Raw genomic sequence first — 18499 nt, 5'->3', positions numbered from 1 at the left:
TCTGTAAAGTCGGTTTACGGACGATAGTTTAACGTGACAACGTCATAACAAAACATTGATGAAATGATTGCATACTTTTATGAATAAAATTGAATCATTTTTATTGAATTATCACTATTTTGTATGGATACAGAGAAGGAGTGAAATGAAATATTCAATTTAATTGAATAATTTACTTTTATTTTCACTCATTAATTCAAATATGTTTATTACTTTAACGAAGAGGATAGATGCGGCGCAAGCGTACAATGAGCGTAACGGGACACAAAGTAACGGGATAATGTGCGTTACGGGACACTTTTTCGTGCGTGCAGCCGGCGTTCATCGATTTATTAGACGTCACGTCAAAAAGAAACGACTGATCGCTGACGCGCCAAACTCGCAGGGCAGAACTACAAAGTTTTCTTTGTTTTTTTCTTTGTTTGTTGACCATATTCCTGTTATGTAATATTATGTGGTGTTTATATCCTGTTGACAACAGCAATTTTTTTGCTTAATTTGTGTTTTTTGTCTTTTGTGTTTTTTTATGTAGTTTTCTTCTACAGACATAAATGTGCTGAGCAATGGCGTATGTCCAAAAGCTTACATCAAGTCATGCACTCCCATTGCACAAATCTTTAAAAGATAATACAAAGTTAAACATAATGAAAAACAAAAAATAAATTACACACACGAACTAAGCTAAACCCGAACATTATTTCCAGGGTGGCTGCCAAAAAGGAGTTTTGAAAAAAAAAGATAATGGTAAATAGAGAGGAATATAAACTACATTATAATCAGGGCCATCACCTTACCCGCACAAGGCAACAAAATACTTACATTCCGTCACTCGGCCTATCGTAGAAGTACCTCCTACCTCAAACTACAATCACGATAAGCCCCAAGACAATTTTTTTGACGTGACAACGTCTAATAAATCGATGAACGCCGGCTGCACGCACGAAAAAGTGTCCCGTTACGCTGTGTCCCGTTACGCTCATTGTACGCTCATTGTCGCAGCGACAGAGCGACAGAAAGTCGCCCGTGTGTAAGGGCCCTAAATGTCCTTGCGCCAGCCCTTTTCATCTTTATAAAAGTGAAATTAGTTTGCTGAGGGGGCTACACTTTTAGAGCACTACGAAAACTGCTAGCGCAAGAGGGGAGTAGCTATGTGCGTGGTGGGGGAACCGGTAGAGGAGGAGAGTGCGTCAGCGGCGACGCCACTCCAACACAAGCGCTAGCGGTCGAATGGAAAGACGGCAAAAGGTGGAGGAGGGGGGGGGGGGAAATAGTTACGTAACGGAGCATGATATGTGCTATATAGTTGTAACGGCCGGATGGGGAGACGGCAGGGGAGAGGTGGAAATGACTCAGCAGTGACGCTACTCAACTCTCGTAACGCTGCTTGTGTTTGTCTACTTCTCAGTTTTATTTTCGAGATCATACCTGCATCCTTACTATTCTTAATTATTATTTCTTGTTCAATAAAATAATATGAATGAAATATCTTTACGTATATATACCTAATAATCAAGAAGTTTAAATACTAACATGCGTGGACTCCATGCAAGCATTTTTTTATTATATTTTGGTTTCCCCTTAAAAAATGTATTAGTGTGTGTATGTGTATACATATATATTAATACATATATATTTCCTTTATGTATATATTCAAATTTCCTTTTCTATACATTTATTTATCTCTCTATATATCTCTCTATCCCTATAACTCTGTATTTCTATCTATACATATCCATCACTCAATATTTCTCTATCACACTCTATCTATCTCTAACTCACTCCAACACTCTGTCTCTATATTTCTGCCTCTCTATCTCTATACATCTCGCTTTATTTCTCTATCTCTCTCAACTCACACGCCACATTTATTATTTGAAACACAGAAAAGAGGAACTGGCATAAAAAGAAGTTACTGGTAATTGTCCGATACTACTCGTGCGCTACCTTAATTTTTGCTTTAAGGATTGGTTTTATTATATTTCACCTAAACAGTGACCTTCCTCGTGTTTTAAACATGAAGGTAAGAAGGGAGTTTTTGTATACAATATTTGCCATGCTAATACTTGTAGTCAAAATGGGAACCACTTTTATTTTTCCTTCTGCACAGCAAGACAATTTTTGGTCATAATGAAGTTTAACCCTAATTTCTTGTAGATGTGTTGGTACTGAGTTTGTTTAGCACTATGCACTACATGGTAGCATTTTTACGACTCTTCCTAGCGAGTTCTTTTCAAGCTATTAAACAAATTTATAGCATATTAGCCTTTATAAAACTACGATTTGTTTTGCTACCCAATTGCTAACCAGTTAACTTCAACACCAAAACAGACCACCAACCCACAGAATAATACCTTCATGGTTACAAAGGTCACGCGTGAAAATATTTCACATAGATGGGATGAACGATGAGTTATCATTGCAATGGCGAAATTTTATCAAGAAAAAATAAATTCTGCTTTAAGTATTGGTGTTATCAGAATCTCATCCAGATAGTGACCCTCCCTGTGTTTCAAAGGTCAAGTGGGAAAAGTTTCAACTCAATCAGGTGAACGATGCGCGAAAGCATAAGAGACAAACAAGCACACACACACACAAACAAACATTCATTTTTGACGTGACGTCTAATAAAACGATGAACGCCGGCTGCACGCACGAAAAAGTGTCCCGTAACGCACATTGTCTCGTCACGCTGTGTCCCTTTACGCTCATTGTACGCTTGCGCCGCAACTATCTCTCTTCCACTCGATTGGAACAACCATCGATTTGATGTTTTCGAGGCACATTAAACTTGAAACACTCCCATTCGTTTCCTACTTTCCCTATCATCGTCCTATCCTTAACAGAATAACACAGATTGGAAGAAGTTAAATAGCAAACATGTATAAAAGTTATAGTTAAAATAATCTCTTCGTTAAAGTAATAAACATATTTGAATTTATGAGAGCAAATAAAAGTAAATTTATCAATTAAATTGTAGATTTCATTTCACTCCTTCTTTGTATCCATGCAAAATAGTGATAATTCAATAAAAATTATTCAATTTTATTAATAAAAGTATGCAATCATTTCATCAATGTTTTGTTATGATGTTGTCACGTTAAACTATCGTCCATAAACCGACTTTACAGACAACCAATTTTTTTAGTTACAGATCATTTTTTAAAATTGCTTTAACTATCTAATAATGTCATAATTAACTCAAAAACATTTCTAGAGTATTTATCGATATAAATAAGACTACAAGTTCAAATTTTTAGTTGTGCCAGACAGACGAAAGTACAGTTTCCGTGTTATCTACCTGTGATTGCTAAAAAAAAACTGTTTTTATGAAATAAAATAAAGTACCTTTTTGGTAGCCACACACAAATGTAACTTAATAGAAAACACGTTATAGTAAAAATAGCTCTGCCTATGACATAACCGACAATAATAGATTTTCTTAAGAAGTTTTATGGTTTTTACTAACGCAAAACATTTAACAGTAATTTGAAAGTATTCGGATTTTTTGGGATGCATTATACATATGTAGACCGTTCCAAATGTCGCTCTTTTGTGATTTCACGTGTTTTCGGCTGTGATGACCTCGCTTTGAAGGATGCGCAAAACTCACTGAACATAAAAACGACCTAGAAATCGAGTGTTCTTATGCCGAAAATGTGGCATATCCAAGAGGACAAGAGGATAAAAGGGCTACAGCAACCCCCCCCCCCCCCCCCAAAAAAATTATTTTTAACTTCTACGTAAAATTTATTTACAAACGATAGGGTAGTCAAGGCGATGACATGAACAGGCCATAACGCAAAGTAGCTTTACGATAAATAGTTAAATGCTCATAGATTTATAAATAAAACGAAACTATCAGCTACAGAGAGGTGATAGGGTTGTGGCGAGGACTGCGGATATGCCCAGTGCAAGTTGTACGTAGTAGTCTGAAGCCTTCTGCCCTTCGTATTGTACTGAACTAGCATAAACACTAAATATCCTCATATTGCGAAATTTAAAAAAAAAAGAAACACTATTTTTAGCTATCAAATAAATAACTTGCCGAGAACGCAGATGAACGCTGCCTGGAGGGTCATTAGTGATATGACATGGAACTATAAACAGTCTATGAAGTTTTACCTCTAACACATGTGGTGGGAATAAATTATTTTTCAGGCTCCAACTGAGGTCTGGCTGAAATTAAGTTTTCAGGGGGGAAATTTTAATAAAGGGTTGGAAATCAGCACATCAACACAAGCTTCCTCTCCATTCCCTGAAATGATCGAATAACGCTGAACGCTTCTGATAAATTTATAGTACGAGTTAAAAAGACCTGTTTATTTAAACGATATCTGATATCACTTAAAGCGGGCTTAGATTTCTTGCTTACTCCATGCGCGCAAGTTAGTATGCCACTTGATAATTTTTCCAGAGTTAAATTAAACCAGGGTGATAGACATAGGTGTAGACATGATTTATGTAAGAAGTGGGTAAAGGAAGTTATATTAATAATTATATTTTAATTAAGCCTGTTTTCTGGTGTCCTTCTCCTCCAGAGAAGCGGGAGATCATTTCCGGAAAATAAAATAAAAATGAGTTTTAAAACACATTTTGAAGTTATCTGAGGAATCTCAAATGCTTTTTTTTTTCCTTTCTTAATCGTAAAATCAAAAATGCAAAGTGTCCATTAATGGTGGTTAAAATAAAGGGCTACGCTCTAATTTTGAACATCCATTGGCCATGGAAGGAAACATAAGTCAGTAATTTTTATCTGGTTCATGAGTTGCGATATAATAAGACCCCTCAAAGCCCCCCCCCCCCCCCCCCCACCCCTGCATTCGCCAAGTAAGCCCTCGCTTGATGATAGCGTCGTGACTCGTGATAATCTGGCCGTTGAGTGAGTCAGCGGGAATGGAAGGAGGAGCGGGGCGTGGTGCGGCTTTGATAAGGGGGGAAGACTCGCCGGTATATCAGGAGAGAGCGCGGCTATAGAGCATCCCACTCTTAGATTGCAGTGTGGAATTAAATGGGCGCATTCTCTCTCTCTCTCTAACACACGCCGATTGCCGTTAGCACTGTCCTCGTTTCTTCGTGCGTTGTTGCCAAATATCAAACGAAATTTAAAATTTTAATTTTTGGACCAAGATTTTTTTCATATTGTATAGAATCTAAATACGCATCAGGCAATGATTATTTTGAATACTTAACAATATTTTAAGTGTCCGAAAAAAATTAAAAAACATAACTTATTCGCTGCGAACTGTTTTGAAGTATTCCGATATGTTTCACATCAAAAAAAGAAAACCTACATGTGTATTTCATTCAGATTTTTTTTATTAGTAAATTAATGCCTTAGGACGCCACCGAACAAATGTTAAGACAAAAACTGTACAGGTTTCACTTAAATATTTTTTTTAATATATTGAAATGCATTTTCTCACAAACTGAAACATCAAAAAGTTGACCCGCGGAAAATTTTTTTTCTATTAAAGATAGATGGGGGACGAAAGCGAGAAAAATGTTCACAATGAATTGAATTAGTTTTTAAAAGCAGCCCCATCTCAATTGCTTCTACAGTTTTTGTGGAAATAGCTGTTAAAGATGTGTCTTATCAGTACAAGAGCGCGCGCTGCCGTCGTAAGAGGAAACAGGGTCGTGTGTTTAGATAAGTGGGGTTCTGTCCTACAAGCAATTTCAAATACATGGCTTCCTTAGTCAACAAAAAATATTATAATCGATTCTTGAACATAATATGTAAAATGTATGAAATAAATACGAAGGAATTCAATAGCGATCATGGTACAAAATTTTGAATTACTTTTCTATCCTTCTCAACACCAAGCATCTTATCAAACATTGTTTTAGACAAAGTTTTGGAAAATAACTATGATATTATTACAAACAATTTAAACAGATTTGATAAGGTGTCTACTAAGGCAGTTACGCTTTTTTGTCCGGTGAAAATTTTTTTCGAACCCATGCAGTTATGGCTGGTCGTATCAAAAATGTATTTAGAAAACATTTTTCGGCATTAGGTAATCCGAGTTATCATACGTTAAAACGGATTCGATATTATTCATATTATGGGAGTTGTTGCGATTTTCCTGTTTTTCAAAAAATCTTCCCCATTTCGAACCAATTGTTCGGATTTTTCCCATAACTTACTCGACCGAGAATTTCCATTACTGTATTTTATTTATCATTTTGGACATGACTTGTCCAAAAATACGGCATTTATCGGGCCCATGAAAATGTGATATATATATATATATATATATATATATATATATATATATATATATATGGGATTTTTAGAACAGAAAAGCAAACTATAAGAAATTTTCGTCTACAATAGGTAGTTTTTATCTGAAATTTACATAAAAGTGGTATTATTACAATTTTATATGTGTAATAGTATAAAATATTATAAATTACGATATGATTTCTTAAAATGCTTCTTGTTCGATCCAAATTACAAATACACGCATCTCCTGAAATTCGTAATGTGTTATAGATTTGGCAACAGCGCGCGCCATAAGCCGTGTACTGCAATCTAAGAGTGACTCGAGCGCGAAGCCACACGAGGACAAGATGGAGCGCTGGTCGGGTCGCGTGGCGGTGGTGACTGGCGCCAGCTCGGGTATCGGCCACGCCGTGGCCCGGGAGCTGGTGAAGAAGGGGCTGAAGGTGGTGGGGCTGGCTCGCCGGGCCGACAGGATAGAGGTAAGCACTCACCACAAACCGCTCCCGTGCAGCTGGCCGCGGTGAGGGAAACCACCCGAAGCAGATTCCGCCTAGAATTTTACGTCGTCGGTGTCTTTCCATGGTACTGAGCATTTAAAGTAATGGTGCGGTGACAGGATAGAGGTCGGTTTTAGTTTAATATTTTACAGCAAAAAAATCCAACATTCTGAATTTTTGTTAGTTAAGTATCCTTCCCCTATCCGACAATTTACAGTTTTATATGTCGAGCCCCGTGTGCTGCCCTTCAAAATTAAAATGAACACAATAATTAAAAATCAACTCCTGGTCCTAAAGAACAGTTATAACCTAAATTGTATACATCACTAGCTGGAGTACCCATGCTTCTCTGCGGCAGTCCACGGGCAAAACACACTCGCACTGCTCGATAATCATGCCCCTATTTGTGGGTACGCCAATGTCGTTGCAAGAGCCATTGCCATGGAGATGAATAAAGCTTCAACAATGCAATGGCAAAATTTAATAAAGAATAATTAAATTCTTCTTTAGGGGTGGTTTTCTCGAAATCTTACCTGGCTAGTGGTTTTACTCGTGTTTTGAAGGTCAAGTGTGAAAATTTAATCGAGGTTGGAGCAAATCTTCAGAGTAGTATGAAAAGGGAAACCCAAGGAAAATTTCAAGAATTCTTTCGAATTTTTTATTTTATTTTAATGTTAACGATATATTATAGCTATGATGCGGGACATCTAGTACAAGGGACACCCAAAACTAGCCCCCCTTTAACATGAATGAACTTGAAATGGGAGGTCTCCCTAAATTCGTTGCATTTGGTTGTGGAAAAAAAAATGTGGTTTTATTGTTATATCTCCGGCTCCCGTCATCATGGTAAGATAAAATACATACCTGTTTTCAGATAATATCATAAGCTTTTGATTTAATTCTGTTTTGTTTTTTAGACATATGCCTTTGCAGTTTTTCCCTGTGTATCATGGAAAAAAAACATATTTAAAATTTGAATAAATTTATTTTAATTATTTTGTAAATTTATTATTATTAATGTATTTCTCATATTATAATTTCTTAATTTGGACATATTCATGACTAACAGTGCTAAACTGCAATGGTGTGTGTCCAAAAAAAATGCATTAAATCAAAAATCTACATTGCATGAATCATTTAAAGACCATAAAACTTTAAACCACAAAATGTTTCATCAAGATCTGTCAGGTAGGTTTTTCTGTTATGCTCGAACAAACAAATAGTCAAACAGACATACACAATTATGGGCCATTACAACACATAGGACACTCCATGGCCTGCTGTTCGTTTTACGGATCCAACTATCACCCCATGAGGATGAGGCTCGCAACTTCTGTGACAATTTAGTTTGAGGCATACACTGCCTAAATTAAATTAGCAACTGGTCTTGGAAAATATATAGGTGACATAAGAACATTCTTTACACCAAAACTCCAACACCAACCATAACTACGTAGTAATAGTTAGAGAACATTCTAAATATTTCCAGGAGCTTGCCTCCAGCCTGAAGGATTCACCAGGGAAGCTGTACGCGGTGAAGACTGATCTCTCCAAAGAGGAGGACATCGTGTCGGCCTTCAAGTGAGTGAAGGAGAACTTGGGAGGGGTGGACGTGCTGGTCAACAGTGCTGGAGTTATGAAATTGTCCAAACTGTCTGGTGAGCTGATTCACACAATTGTGTACATATAAGAGACATACCGAATGACACGGTGTAGTAAAAGTGTTCTACTTAACACTAACGATCATCTTTTGTTTGGTAGAGGGAAAGACGGCAGACTGGAAGCAAATGCTGGACTTGAACGTGCTCGGTCTCAGCATCTGTACCAGGGAGGCGATACAGTCCATGAAGGAGAGAGGCGTGGACGATGGACACATCATACACATTAATAGGTAAAAATAGTACAGCAAGCCTCTTGTCCATGTCTGTACAATACATGTATATACACATAATTACCTCAAGCCCCTAGATTAAGAATGGTATAGAAAGATATCTTACCCATGTTTAACTCTGACAGTACTAATAGCAATCCATATGGCTGTATCTCAAACTATATTAAGAAGAGCATTCTTGACAGGACATTTCAATATTAACAATATGTATACTGAAATTTTGAAATTGGAAATTTAAAAAAAAGTTAATAATGCACATAAATCTAGTTGCATTATTGATGGTTTTTTGTTGCATAACCATTTTTTTTAACTTCCTAAAACAATTTGCATTAAAATAAAATTTATATACCATAAGCTCAAAAATACTACGAAAAGCTCATTATTTGAACTATCAGACTACAAATTATTTAATTTATTTGTTAGTAGGCATATAATACATTTTGATACTGACTTCTAACAGAATTGCAAACAACAACAAAAAATCAAGTTACCGTCCTTATCCAGCCTGTACGTTGGAAATAACATAATTTACTATTCTTTGTTTACAGGTAGGAATTTCAATGTTATGTGATAAATGTAAGTATAGTTTTAAAATGGAGTTTAATTTGGGTAATTTTGTTCCTGTTTTGCAGTTTATTAGGTCACATAGTTTCCAGCAATGACAGGGTGTACATGTACTCGGGCACCAAGCACGCAGTCAGAGCGCTGGCTGAAGGACTCAGGAAGGAACTGACCCAGCTCAAGTCCAACATCAGGATAACGGTTAGCTTTCAAACAGCTGTGTCTTTTTCTATTCGTGCTCAATTGGACGCTCACGGGAATCAGGCTGTGGGCTAGGAAATTTAAATACGAGTGTAATTCCAGGGGGTGACCGTTTCTGCATGATTATGTTAAATGGGTGAATTTTTGGCTGTTTTTCTAAATGTGGATAACATGAGCAGATAGTAAAACCAACAAATTTTTTTTTGCGTGGAATCGGGTTGCACTTATGCGTTTACTTTTTATTAAATTTCGTGTCATACAGTATTGTGTTTGAAATAAGAAAATATCCATACTTATGGAGTATCTCGATGGGAAGTCTTTTTAAGGCAGAATATTCAGGGCAGTGCCTGGGCCTTGATTCAAGAGAATGCTTTCAGTCTGATTTGAATTTATGCAGAAATAATCCATAACTTTAAAAAAAACTGAATAAGACAATGATATAAATTTGGTGATTTGATGTGAGGAAAAATGTACTTGTAACTAAACATGCTGTGTTCTGGTTGTTAGAGCGTCAGCCCAGGTGCCGTGAGGACAGACATGATAACTGGGATTGGTGTCCCAGAAGAGGATCTCAAGAATATGCCTATGCTGGAGCCGGAATACATCGTAGATGCTGTCCTCTACACCCTGTCAACTCTTCCTCGGGTGCAGGTACCATCACTACGAGACCGTCGCTTCTGACTCACACCCCTGCATGTGCACTGAAGGAATGCATGCTGTATCCATATGTTCCAGTATTTATTATAACTCATCGGATGTGTAAACATTAGTGATGAGTGGTTTCCCAATTTTTATCGAATCAGAATCCCAAAGATGGTCTTGATTACACTCATTGGTTCTGATTCTAAGTGTCAAGGGTGAAAAAATTAAAAATGTACAAGAAATTTAAAATATTAACTATGGTATTGAAACGATCAATCCTTTAATTTATCGTTTCGCCAACTGAGTATCGAGAATCAGTACATATTGTAATTTTATTTATATAATTTCATGTTTAAAGTTTAATATTTTTAGGGGATAATAACAGTTTACGTATATAGAAAAAAGTTGACTTGGTCAAGATCAGAGGTGATTTGTGTTGAATTATTTATGTACTTTATTTCCTTTAATATTTTTCTTCGTATCATTTTCCTCGGATATAAAATCATTCGAATTCTGAGGATTTTATGGTACTGGAGGATTTGAGGATATGAGTAGTCCATCCCTAATACAAATGTACCTATGTTTCAGGTTCACGAGATTATCATTAATCCAACAGGATAAAAGGGGTGAATATCTGCAGATCAATAATTTACTAATGTATTCTACTGATGTAATTGGTTGGTGCATTTCGTGTAAAATATGCCTTTAATGATGTAAATTATTATGTAATGTGTCATTAAACCTACACCAAATATTTTTAAGTATAATAAACTTTTATTGAATTTATACCCGAGACCTACTTTATTATACCCACAAAATGTACAAATACTTAGTCAACTACACAGACTGTTGTCTTAAAATGTACAGACTGCGAGGTGATATAATACAATTGTATTAGTTTATTTGTTACAGTTGTGTAGGTTTATCTACTATTTCAAATGTATTAACTTGTTTTTATTTCAAGGTAAACAAAATTTAATCCAGAAATTATTGACAACAAGAGATTATAATCCTAAGCATACAACTTGGATACACATAGTACTGTCCTGTGTTAAGCGGATGTGGTTGTCCTAACATTAGACACAAATAACGTGAGATAAGTATTTAGGTCTTAAACAGCATGAAGTACATACTTGGTAGTGTGAGAGACATGGTTAGTTAAGAGTATGTTTCAGCAGTGGCTGTTCTAACTGCATTGATCGAGCCTTCGTGGTGGGGTTAGGCTCTCACGACAGAGCAGTGACTGATTTAAACCCTCACTATATGAAACTAGCCACAAGAATCTAAATATCAAAGGAAAGGTAGTCGAAAAAGGTTCCAGGCGTGTAGGGTAAAAAAAAAAAAAAAAAAAAGGCCTTGTTAAAATTTATTTATAATTAGGGACCGGAAAAATTCGCGGGTTAAGTGACCTGAAGGATGAACTCCACAGTTTTACGTACACTCGGTCAAATGCCACCCACTCATTGGCTGCTGTCTTGTGAAACGTCCCAACGTAGCAGCCTGTGATTCGGTAAAGCTTTGGTTGGGTGTTTCTCATTGGCCCAGAGTCATCCAGGTGAGTTGTGAGCCAATAGCAGAGGCAGCACTGAGGTATAACGATTTGTATTTTAGCCTATCGTGAAATGAATTCGCGAATTTTTCCGGTCTCTATTTATAATTATGTTTATGCCCACTTTACGAAACACAATTGTTGTACGTATTCTGTTCCAAACAATGGTGATGGCACAGACTAAAACAGTATACTTCCTACGTAAACGTATCGACATAATAGTAATTTTTGTCCTATCAAGGTAACCCCAATCATTAAAAAAAAAATGTTTGCCTGTCTTTCCATACTCGCCAGAGATGTGTAACGTCTAACCTCAGTTACTAGCACATTCATGTGTTTTCACGTTGAAAATAAACTTGTAATACGAAACTCAAACACGAAATTAAATCTAGAATTATTTAAAACAATGCGGAAGGTGTTAAATATACGCAATATGTGTTTTCAGCTAAATTTACGGACGCTACTTACAAGTGGTTTCTGCACCCGCCGTTATAATCCACTGCCGCCGGAACAGCTACGTCGACTATCGAAGAATTTGATTAGCACACCTAAAAGTTAAAATAAAAAATTACAAGTTGCCGATAAAAGCCAAAAATACTTCGAAAAAATACTGAAACCCCGGCTTTGAAACAGTTTTTCGACAAGGAATTTTATTTAAAAAGTCCGCATCGCGTTAAAAATCACTCAACAGTAAATACTGTTACGACATATGTGGGGAGAACTGGGTTTCGATAGGGATATCCCAATTATTTTTATTACATTTTCATTAATTATTAATATTGACATTACTAATGAATAATTGTACTTAAAAATGTTTTATAACCAATCCTTGGAACTTAAAAATGTTTATTCACAAGTCACTCAATGTCTGTCAAGTTCCGCAGTTCGCACTCCTCGCTGGAGCTGGGCTCAACAGTGGTTCGCCCCTCACCTCGCGCCTGTTCCACACACAGTCTCGCGCCACTCAGTCGCACTCTCTCGCTCCCGTCGCTCCGCGTCGCGCCACTCTCGAGGGGGTCTCTCACCCTCTTCGCCGATGTCGCACTTCCCCTTCGCTCGCGGAACTCTCCGAACTCGCGGTACTCCCGTGGAGGCCGGCGTCGCTGCTTAAGTACCTGTGGGGCCCTTCTCGAACCGACGAGAGCGGCCGTGACGAGTCGCGTCACCTTGGGCAGACCCGACGGCCCGAAAAGTCCAGAAAGGCGGCGTTTATTCGCGTCACTACGCGTGGCGACATTGGGAGAACCCGCAGAATTCCCAGGCCGCTAATAAAAGGGTTATTGACAATGGCCTGAGGCTCGGGGGGGGGGGGAGGGGGGGGTGCGAAGGGAGCGGAAGTGGGAGGGAGGTAGCGAGGACCCTTGTAATCCCGCCAGGCACGCGTGGCATGCCTTTCCGTCAGTTGACGGCGCGTGACGTCAGCGGCCGGCGCGTGACGTCAGTGGACGCGCAGGGACGCCAGCCGGCGCCGAACTTGGCGCTGGCTCAGACCTGTTGCTCAATCAGGCAACGCCGCCGCAGGGTGACCTGCATACAGCGCTGTCGTCACAGCCGCTGCGGGCCTCCAGGTCCGGGCTTCGAACCCCGGACCCTGCGGAAGAGTTCCAAGGCCGCTGATTACCGTCCACTGCCTCCAGTTGTGGAAAACAGATATCATGTTTTAATGATGATGTAAACAGCGGATTTTTCGCGACCCTGAGGTGTGTGCGCGAGTCGGGTAATTTGCCGGGTGTTTCAGTTAGGACTCGAACCCGCTCCTGTGCTGAGGGCGGATTTCATGAGCTCGGTGGGAGGTTGTGTGCATATGTGATTTGGGTTCCTGGGTTCCAATTCTCAGTGGGAAAACCTTCAGTGGAGCCGCCTGCCCCGCGCTCTGTATGCCAGGCGTGTGGGTTGTGCTCAGTTTCTAATCGTGTTGCAGGTTGATGGCGACTGCGATGTTTGTGGAACGAATGACAGACATGAGCGGGATGACACTCCGCCAGCCCCATTTAGGTCCCCGCAGAGCTGCTACCTGCCTATCCCCGACTAATCCCCGCGGTGATGACTAGCGTCGTGACTTGCGAATATCTGGTCCTCGAGACAGTTAGTCAGCGGTAATGAAACGAGGGGTGGGTGAGGTGTTCTTCCTCATGTCGAGGGGGGAGGAGGGGGAGGGGAAAGCCAGAATCACCGGTATATCGACATGTTTTGACACGTCCGCTGCCATAATGCGAGGACATTGCAATCGCAACTTTTTTTTTTTTTTAGAGTGTAGGTTGTGCGTATTTTCACCGAGGCTAGCGCCTGCGTTTCATTTTGTCAAGTTGGCGCCTGCTAAGAAAGAACTTCAGAAGTTTGTATATATGTGTCAAACATAAAATCTATACTTTCTCAGTAAATAAACCGCTACATGCCCTATGTGTGAGTTGATGGTTAAGCCCCCAACAAACGAAACCGGGTTGTGTTGTACACAGTTTTCAATTAATCATTTACGTGTAGCCTTTAACTTGTATTATTTCATTTTTTTCCATATCATTCATAAATCAATAAAAAAGTAGTTTGTTCATAATTCTGCTAAACTGAGTTTTTCAGGGTTTTGGAGAATCCAAAGTTATATTTATGAATAATATTTAAAAAAATTACACAAAAGATTAAAACACACAAACTATTAATTTAAAACTGTATACAACACGTTTACGTGCTGTTAGGTAATGGGAATTTTTAAACAAAAAGTGTATACCAACCAATTCCATGCTTTCAGTAGAGGCTAGGAATGAATTTAAAAAAAAATTAATTTAATAAAACCCTTAAAATAAGTTCTTGTTTAGTAGAAAATAACTTTTATAAACAATTAAATATGGTTATATTATGAATTTATTTAAATTTTGTGCAGAATCACGAAATACTAACAGCAAAACAATTGATGATACTACCCCCTTAAAATATATAAGGTGTACACTCCAGCATATCAGCTTCAGGGTTATAAAGGTAAGTTTTTTTTTGGCACTCCTCAGGTAATTTTATAATATTTGCATTCTGTGCATCAAATTTATGATATCAAATAATGCAATTGATCATTATTGAAGCGTGATGAAAGTTATGTACGTAATATTTCCAATTAATTTTGTTAAAATTTGATTGCGCATTGCATTATATGTTGATTACGTCGCTCGCTCGCTCCAGTATGTTGAAATGGTCGCGTGGATTTTGTTTCACAATTAATTTTAAAATTTCTTGGAACTTTTGTTTTAAGCCAGGACATTTCGAAAATCATCTGCATCTCACATGAGACGAGCACAAAATTATTTATTATTTGTTTAAAACATATTTGTCAGGATATATCGGCAAAATTGGTTCAATTTCACATGGCATTGTCATCTGTCACACCTGTTAAGTTCCATTACTGGATATTAATTTTTAATCAATCTGTAAATTACTTTAAAATAAAGTATTACAACCCGAAACTCATCATGACTTTCAGAATCCCCTTACAGATTACCAGGTTCTGATAAGGAATGAGTGAGTCTCCCTCTGACTTTGCAGTTCATTCCTGACTAAGCACTTCTGGTCTAGCCGCTGGAAAGTTTTAATTTTCACTGACCCCTTATCAGTCTCCGAACATTATAGAAGTTCGCGAGTCGGCAGTGGTCGGAGTAAAAATAAAATTCTTACGCATTCACAATTTAGCAGTATTTTGACATAACCATCCTTTAATTGTAGTTACGATCACTCAGACATGCTAAAACCTATCTTCTCGGAAAAGATGAACAAATTTTCTCTAGACTCATACACATGTAAAGGACATGGTGGCATAAAATAAAGATGTAAGAGCATGGATTCTATGGTCGATTGACTCGGGGTCAATGAATCCCAGGTATAACGTCGCTGATAACAGCAACCTTCACTCCAGTAGGAGGAGCGATCATGTTCTGGTACAAATGTAAACATTGCATATGCAAAGATGGCGACCCCAGGAGTCGCCATCTGCTGGGGGCCACCATCTTTTCGGCCTGGGACAGTGTTAACATTGATTACATAACCTTGACAACCAAACAGCGTCTGCTGGAGGCTGCCATTGTTGTTGACATCCATCACCTTAGTTCTACCTTTCCAGAGCGCGCCACTGTCGCTTCGAAGGCAGGAGTTGTGTACAAAAAAAGCTGGACGGCTGGGTTTTGATCCGGCGAAAGCAAGAACTTGAGGTTAGAAAGCAGACACCTTACCAACTTCTTTTGAAAAATCTTTCTTAAAAAAGATGGGTGGCACACAGGCAAGTCTTGACAGTTACCAGTGTGCCAATCATCCCCCCCCCTTAACATTGTAATGTTATGTCACCCCGAGTCATTGTGAAATTGTAGTTGTGATTGTTGGTGTATTAAGACAACACAAATTACATCCATGTCTTACCCGGGATTCGAACCCAGGGCCCCCGCATCGTAGCCCAGTGCGTTATCGACTGCGCCACGGATGCCGACTCCAACCATACCATGAGATCAGTTGTGGAGTAGAGTAATAAATAAGGAATATATTCTTACAATCTCAAAAAAACACTCTGAGTATTATTAAAACAAATGCCGCCATACTGCTATGTCTAAATCTCGAAAGATAAAGTATGCTTAAAACAAATGACATCATACTAGCTATGTCTAAAAATCCCCCACCCCGAGTTTGCTTAAAACAAATGCTGCCATACTAGCTAAGTCTAAAAAAAAACCCATCCCGAGTATGCTTAAAACAAACACCGCCATACTAGCCATGTTTAAAAAAAACCACTCCGAGTATGCTTAAAACTAACACCACCATACTGCTATGTCTAGACCCCCACCCCAAGTATGCTTAAAACAAATGCCGCCATAATAGCTATGTCTAAATACGGCTCCCAGGGAGCACCCCATACTCATGCCGACATCTTTAATGCCAACAACCACCACCAGAGTGCCATAACCTCAAAACCCGCACACAAAGAGTGTCATCTAGGTGTAATCCGCTGAGACTCCATGCACACAATGAGCAATTATTATTCCCCACATCATATTATATATAAAAAAGCATAACAATGGCTTTATTGTGTTAATTAAAAAATTGTAAAAGTTCACGTTCAAAGACTATTAATTTCCTTTCCATTACGTCAAGTAAAATAAGCATAAAGTACTAGCTATGCTTAAAACAAACGCCACCATACTAGTTATGTTTAAAAAACACCCCGAATATGCTTAAAACAAATGCCGCCATTCTAGTTATGTTTAAATTTTCAAAAAGACTGCTCCGAGTATGCTTTAAAAATGTCATCATCATAGCTATGTCTAAATAACCACCCCGAGTATGCTTAAAACAAATGCCGCCATACTAGCTATGTCTAAATACAGCTCCCAGGGAGCGCCATAACCGCAAAAACAGTGCACAGAGAGCGCCACAAACACCCCACTCCCAGATAACGACCCCCATGTGGTCGCCGCGAGGACATCATGTAAAGTGAGAACAAAAAACAAACCCCAAGCCATCTTATAGTACTTGTCCAGAAGTGGTAGCACTTGTACAACACGCATAGTGTAAAATAAAATGTAGAATACAGTGAAGACAGAAATAATAAGCATAGTTAAAATTTATAATAAAGTAGCACCCCTATAGTAGTAGATCATGTCCAAAGATAACCATTTAATAGTATTGGACCAGAGAGAGATAAAATAACATCACTAAAAATATGCCGTAGCGATAGCACGTGTGCAGCATGAATAAGCATAGTGTAAAATAAAATTTATTAAGCAAAGTTAGGACCCCTATGGTGCAGTGAGTATTGTTAGCAGTTGTACGAAGCGCTAAAAGCAAAATTAAAATAAATCATAGGACCCCTACAGTACAGCGTGTAACACATAGTTGTGTGAAGCATTAAGTAATAAAATTATTTAAAATAAAAACGTAGAAATGCTATAGTAATGCCCCAGCCACACGGGAAACAGCGAAGGCAGTCTCACTAGACCGCACGGCATGGGTGAAGACCCAGAAAAATATGTTTACACCGCTCGTCGGAGAAATCTGTTATGGACACCGGCCCGCTCATCTGCCGCACGATCGCCAGAAAAAATTACATATGTTACTTCGATAATAAAAAAATACCATATATGCATATAGGAATAGTTAAATATAATAATAATAAAACAGTATCCCTACAGTACTGGCCTTCCTATTAGCGTGAAGCGCAATAAAAGGTACCCAGCGACATGTACAAATAAGCATACATAAAATAAAAGACTTTAGTGTAGGAAAAACTCACTGGAATGCAACCTGCCCACCCCAGAGGTGTGTAATGATAAGTAAATAAATAAAAAATGTAGAAAAAAGACATTAAAAATGGGAATGCTATAGTACACCGTTTTGAGTGCAAGCAGCTCACCCAACAGCGTGTAACGATAAGTAAATTTATAAAACATATAACAAAGACATATTTAAGCGGGAGCATTAGAGTAACACCTCTGTACGCAGTGTAGCACTCGGAAGACTGTTGACAATTTCTCGCGTGACAGCAGCCAGCGAGAAGTGAAAGTTGTTTTTAACACAGGCCTGCAGCGATCGCCATAGTAGCTTCCAGTAGAGTCACGGAACTCACCTAAGCGTGGAACACAATTAAAAACATACAGCCCAGTGATACATGAAGGTAATCAACTGCCGAATGCATGAGCGCACTATAACTGTGACAAGAAAATACTATGCTTTAATACCATAAATCATGTTTAAATAACAATACAAATAGGTATTAATAAACCAATTAAAACATATCATGTAAAACATAACAAAACAATCAAAATGCTATAGTAGACACACACAAACACCATCACGAACACAATACAGCGGAATGCAGATAAAATCGCCAATCAACATACGAGTCTTTAGAGCTAGCCCAGCTAATATACATTCATTTAAAAATAAATATGTTATAGTAATTTGTGTAGGTA

At 38.3% G+C, this 18499-nt stretch overlaps 1 pseudogene; it reads left to right on the top strand.

Annotated features, from left to right (window-relative positions):
• The first annotated feature begins 6359 nt into the window (after positions 1–6359).
• LOC134538177 (dehydrogenase/reductase SDR family member 11-like) lies at positions 6360–10759 on the top strand (annotated as a pseudogene).
• The last annotated feature ends 7740 nt before the right edge of the window (positions 10760–18499 follow it).

This window comes from Bacillus rossius, chromosome 13 (assembly GCF_032445375.1).
Source record: "Bacillus rossius redtenbacheri isolate Brsri chromosome 13, Brsri_v3, whole genome shotgun sequence".
In the NCBI taxonomy this organism is placed as follows: domain Eukaryota; kingdom Metazoa; phylum Arthropoda; class Insecta; order Phasmatodea; family Bacillidae; genus Bacillus; species Bacillus rossius.
The sequence above is the reverse complement of the archived record's forward strand: the minus strand, read 5'-3'. Positions and strand labels throughout refer to the sequence as shown.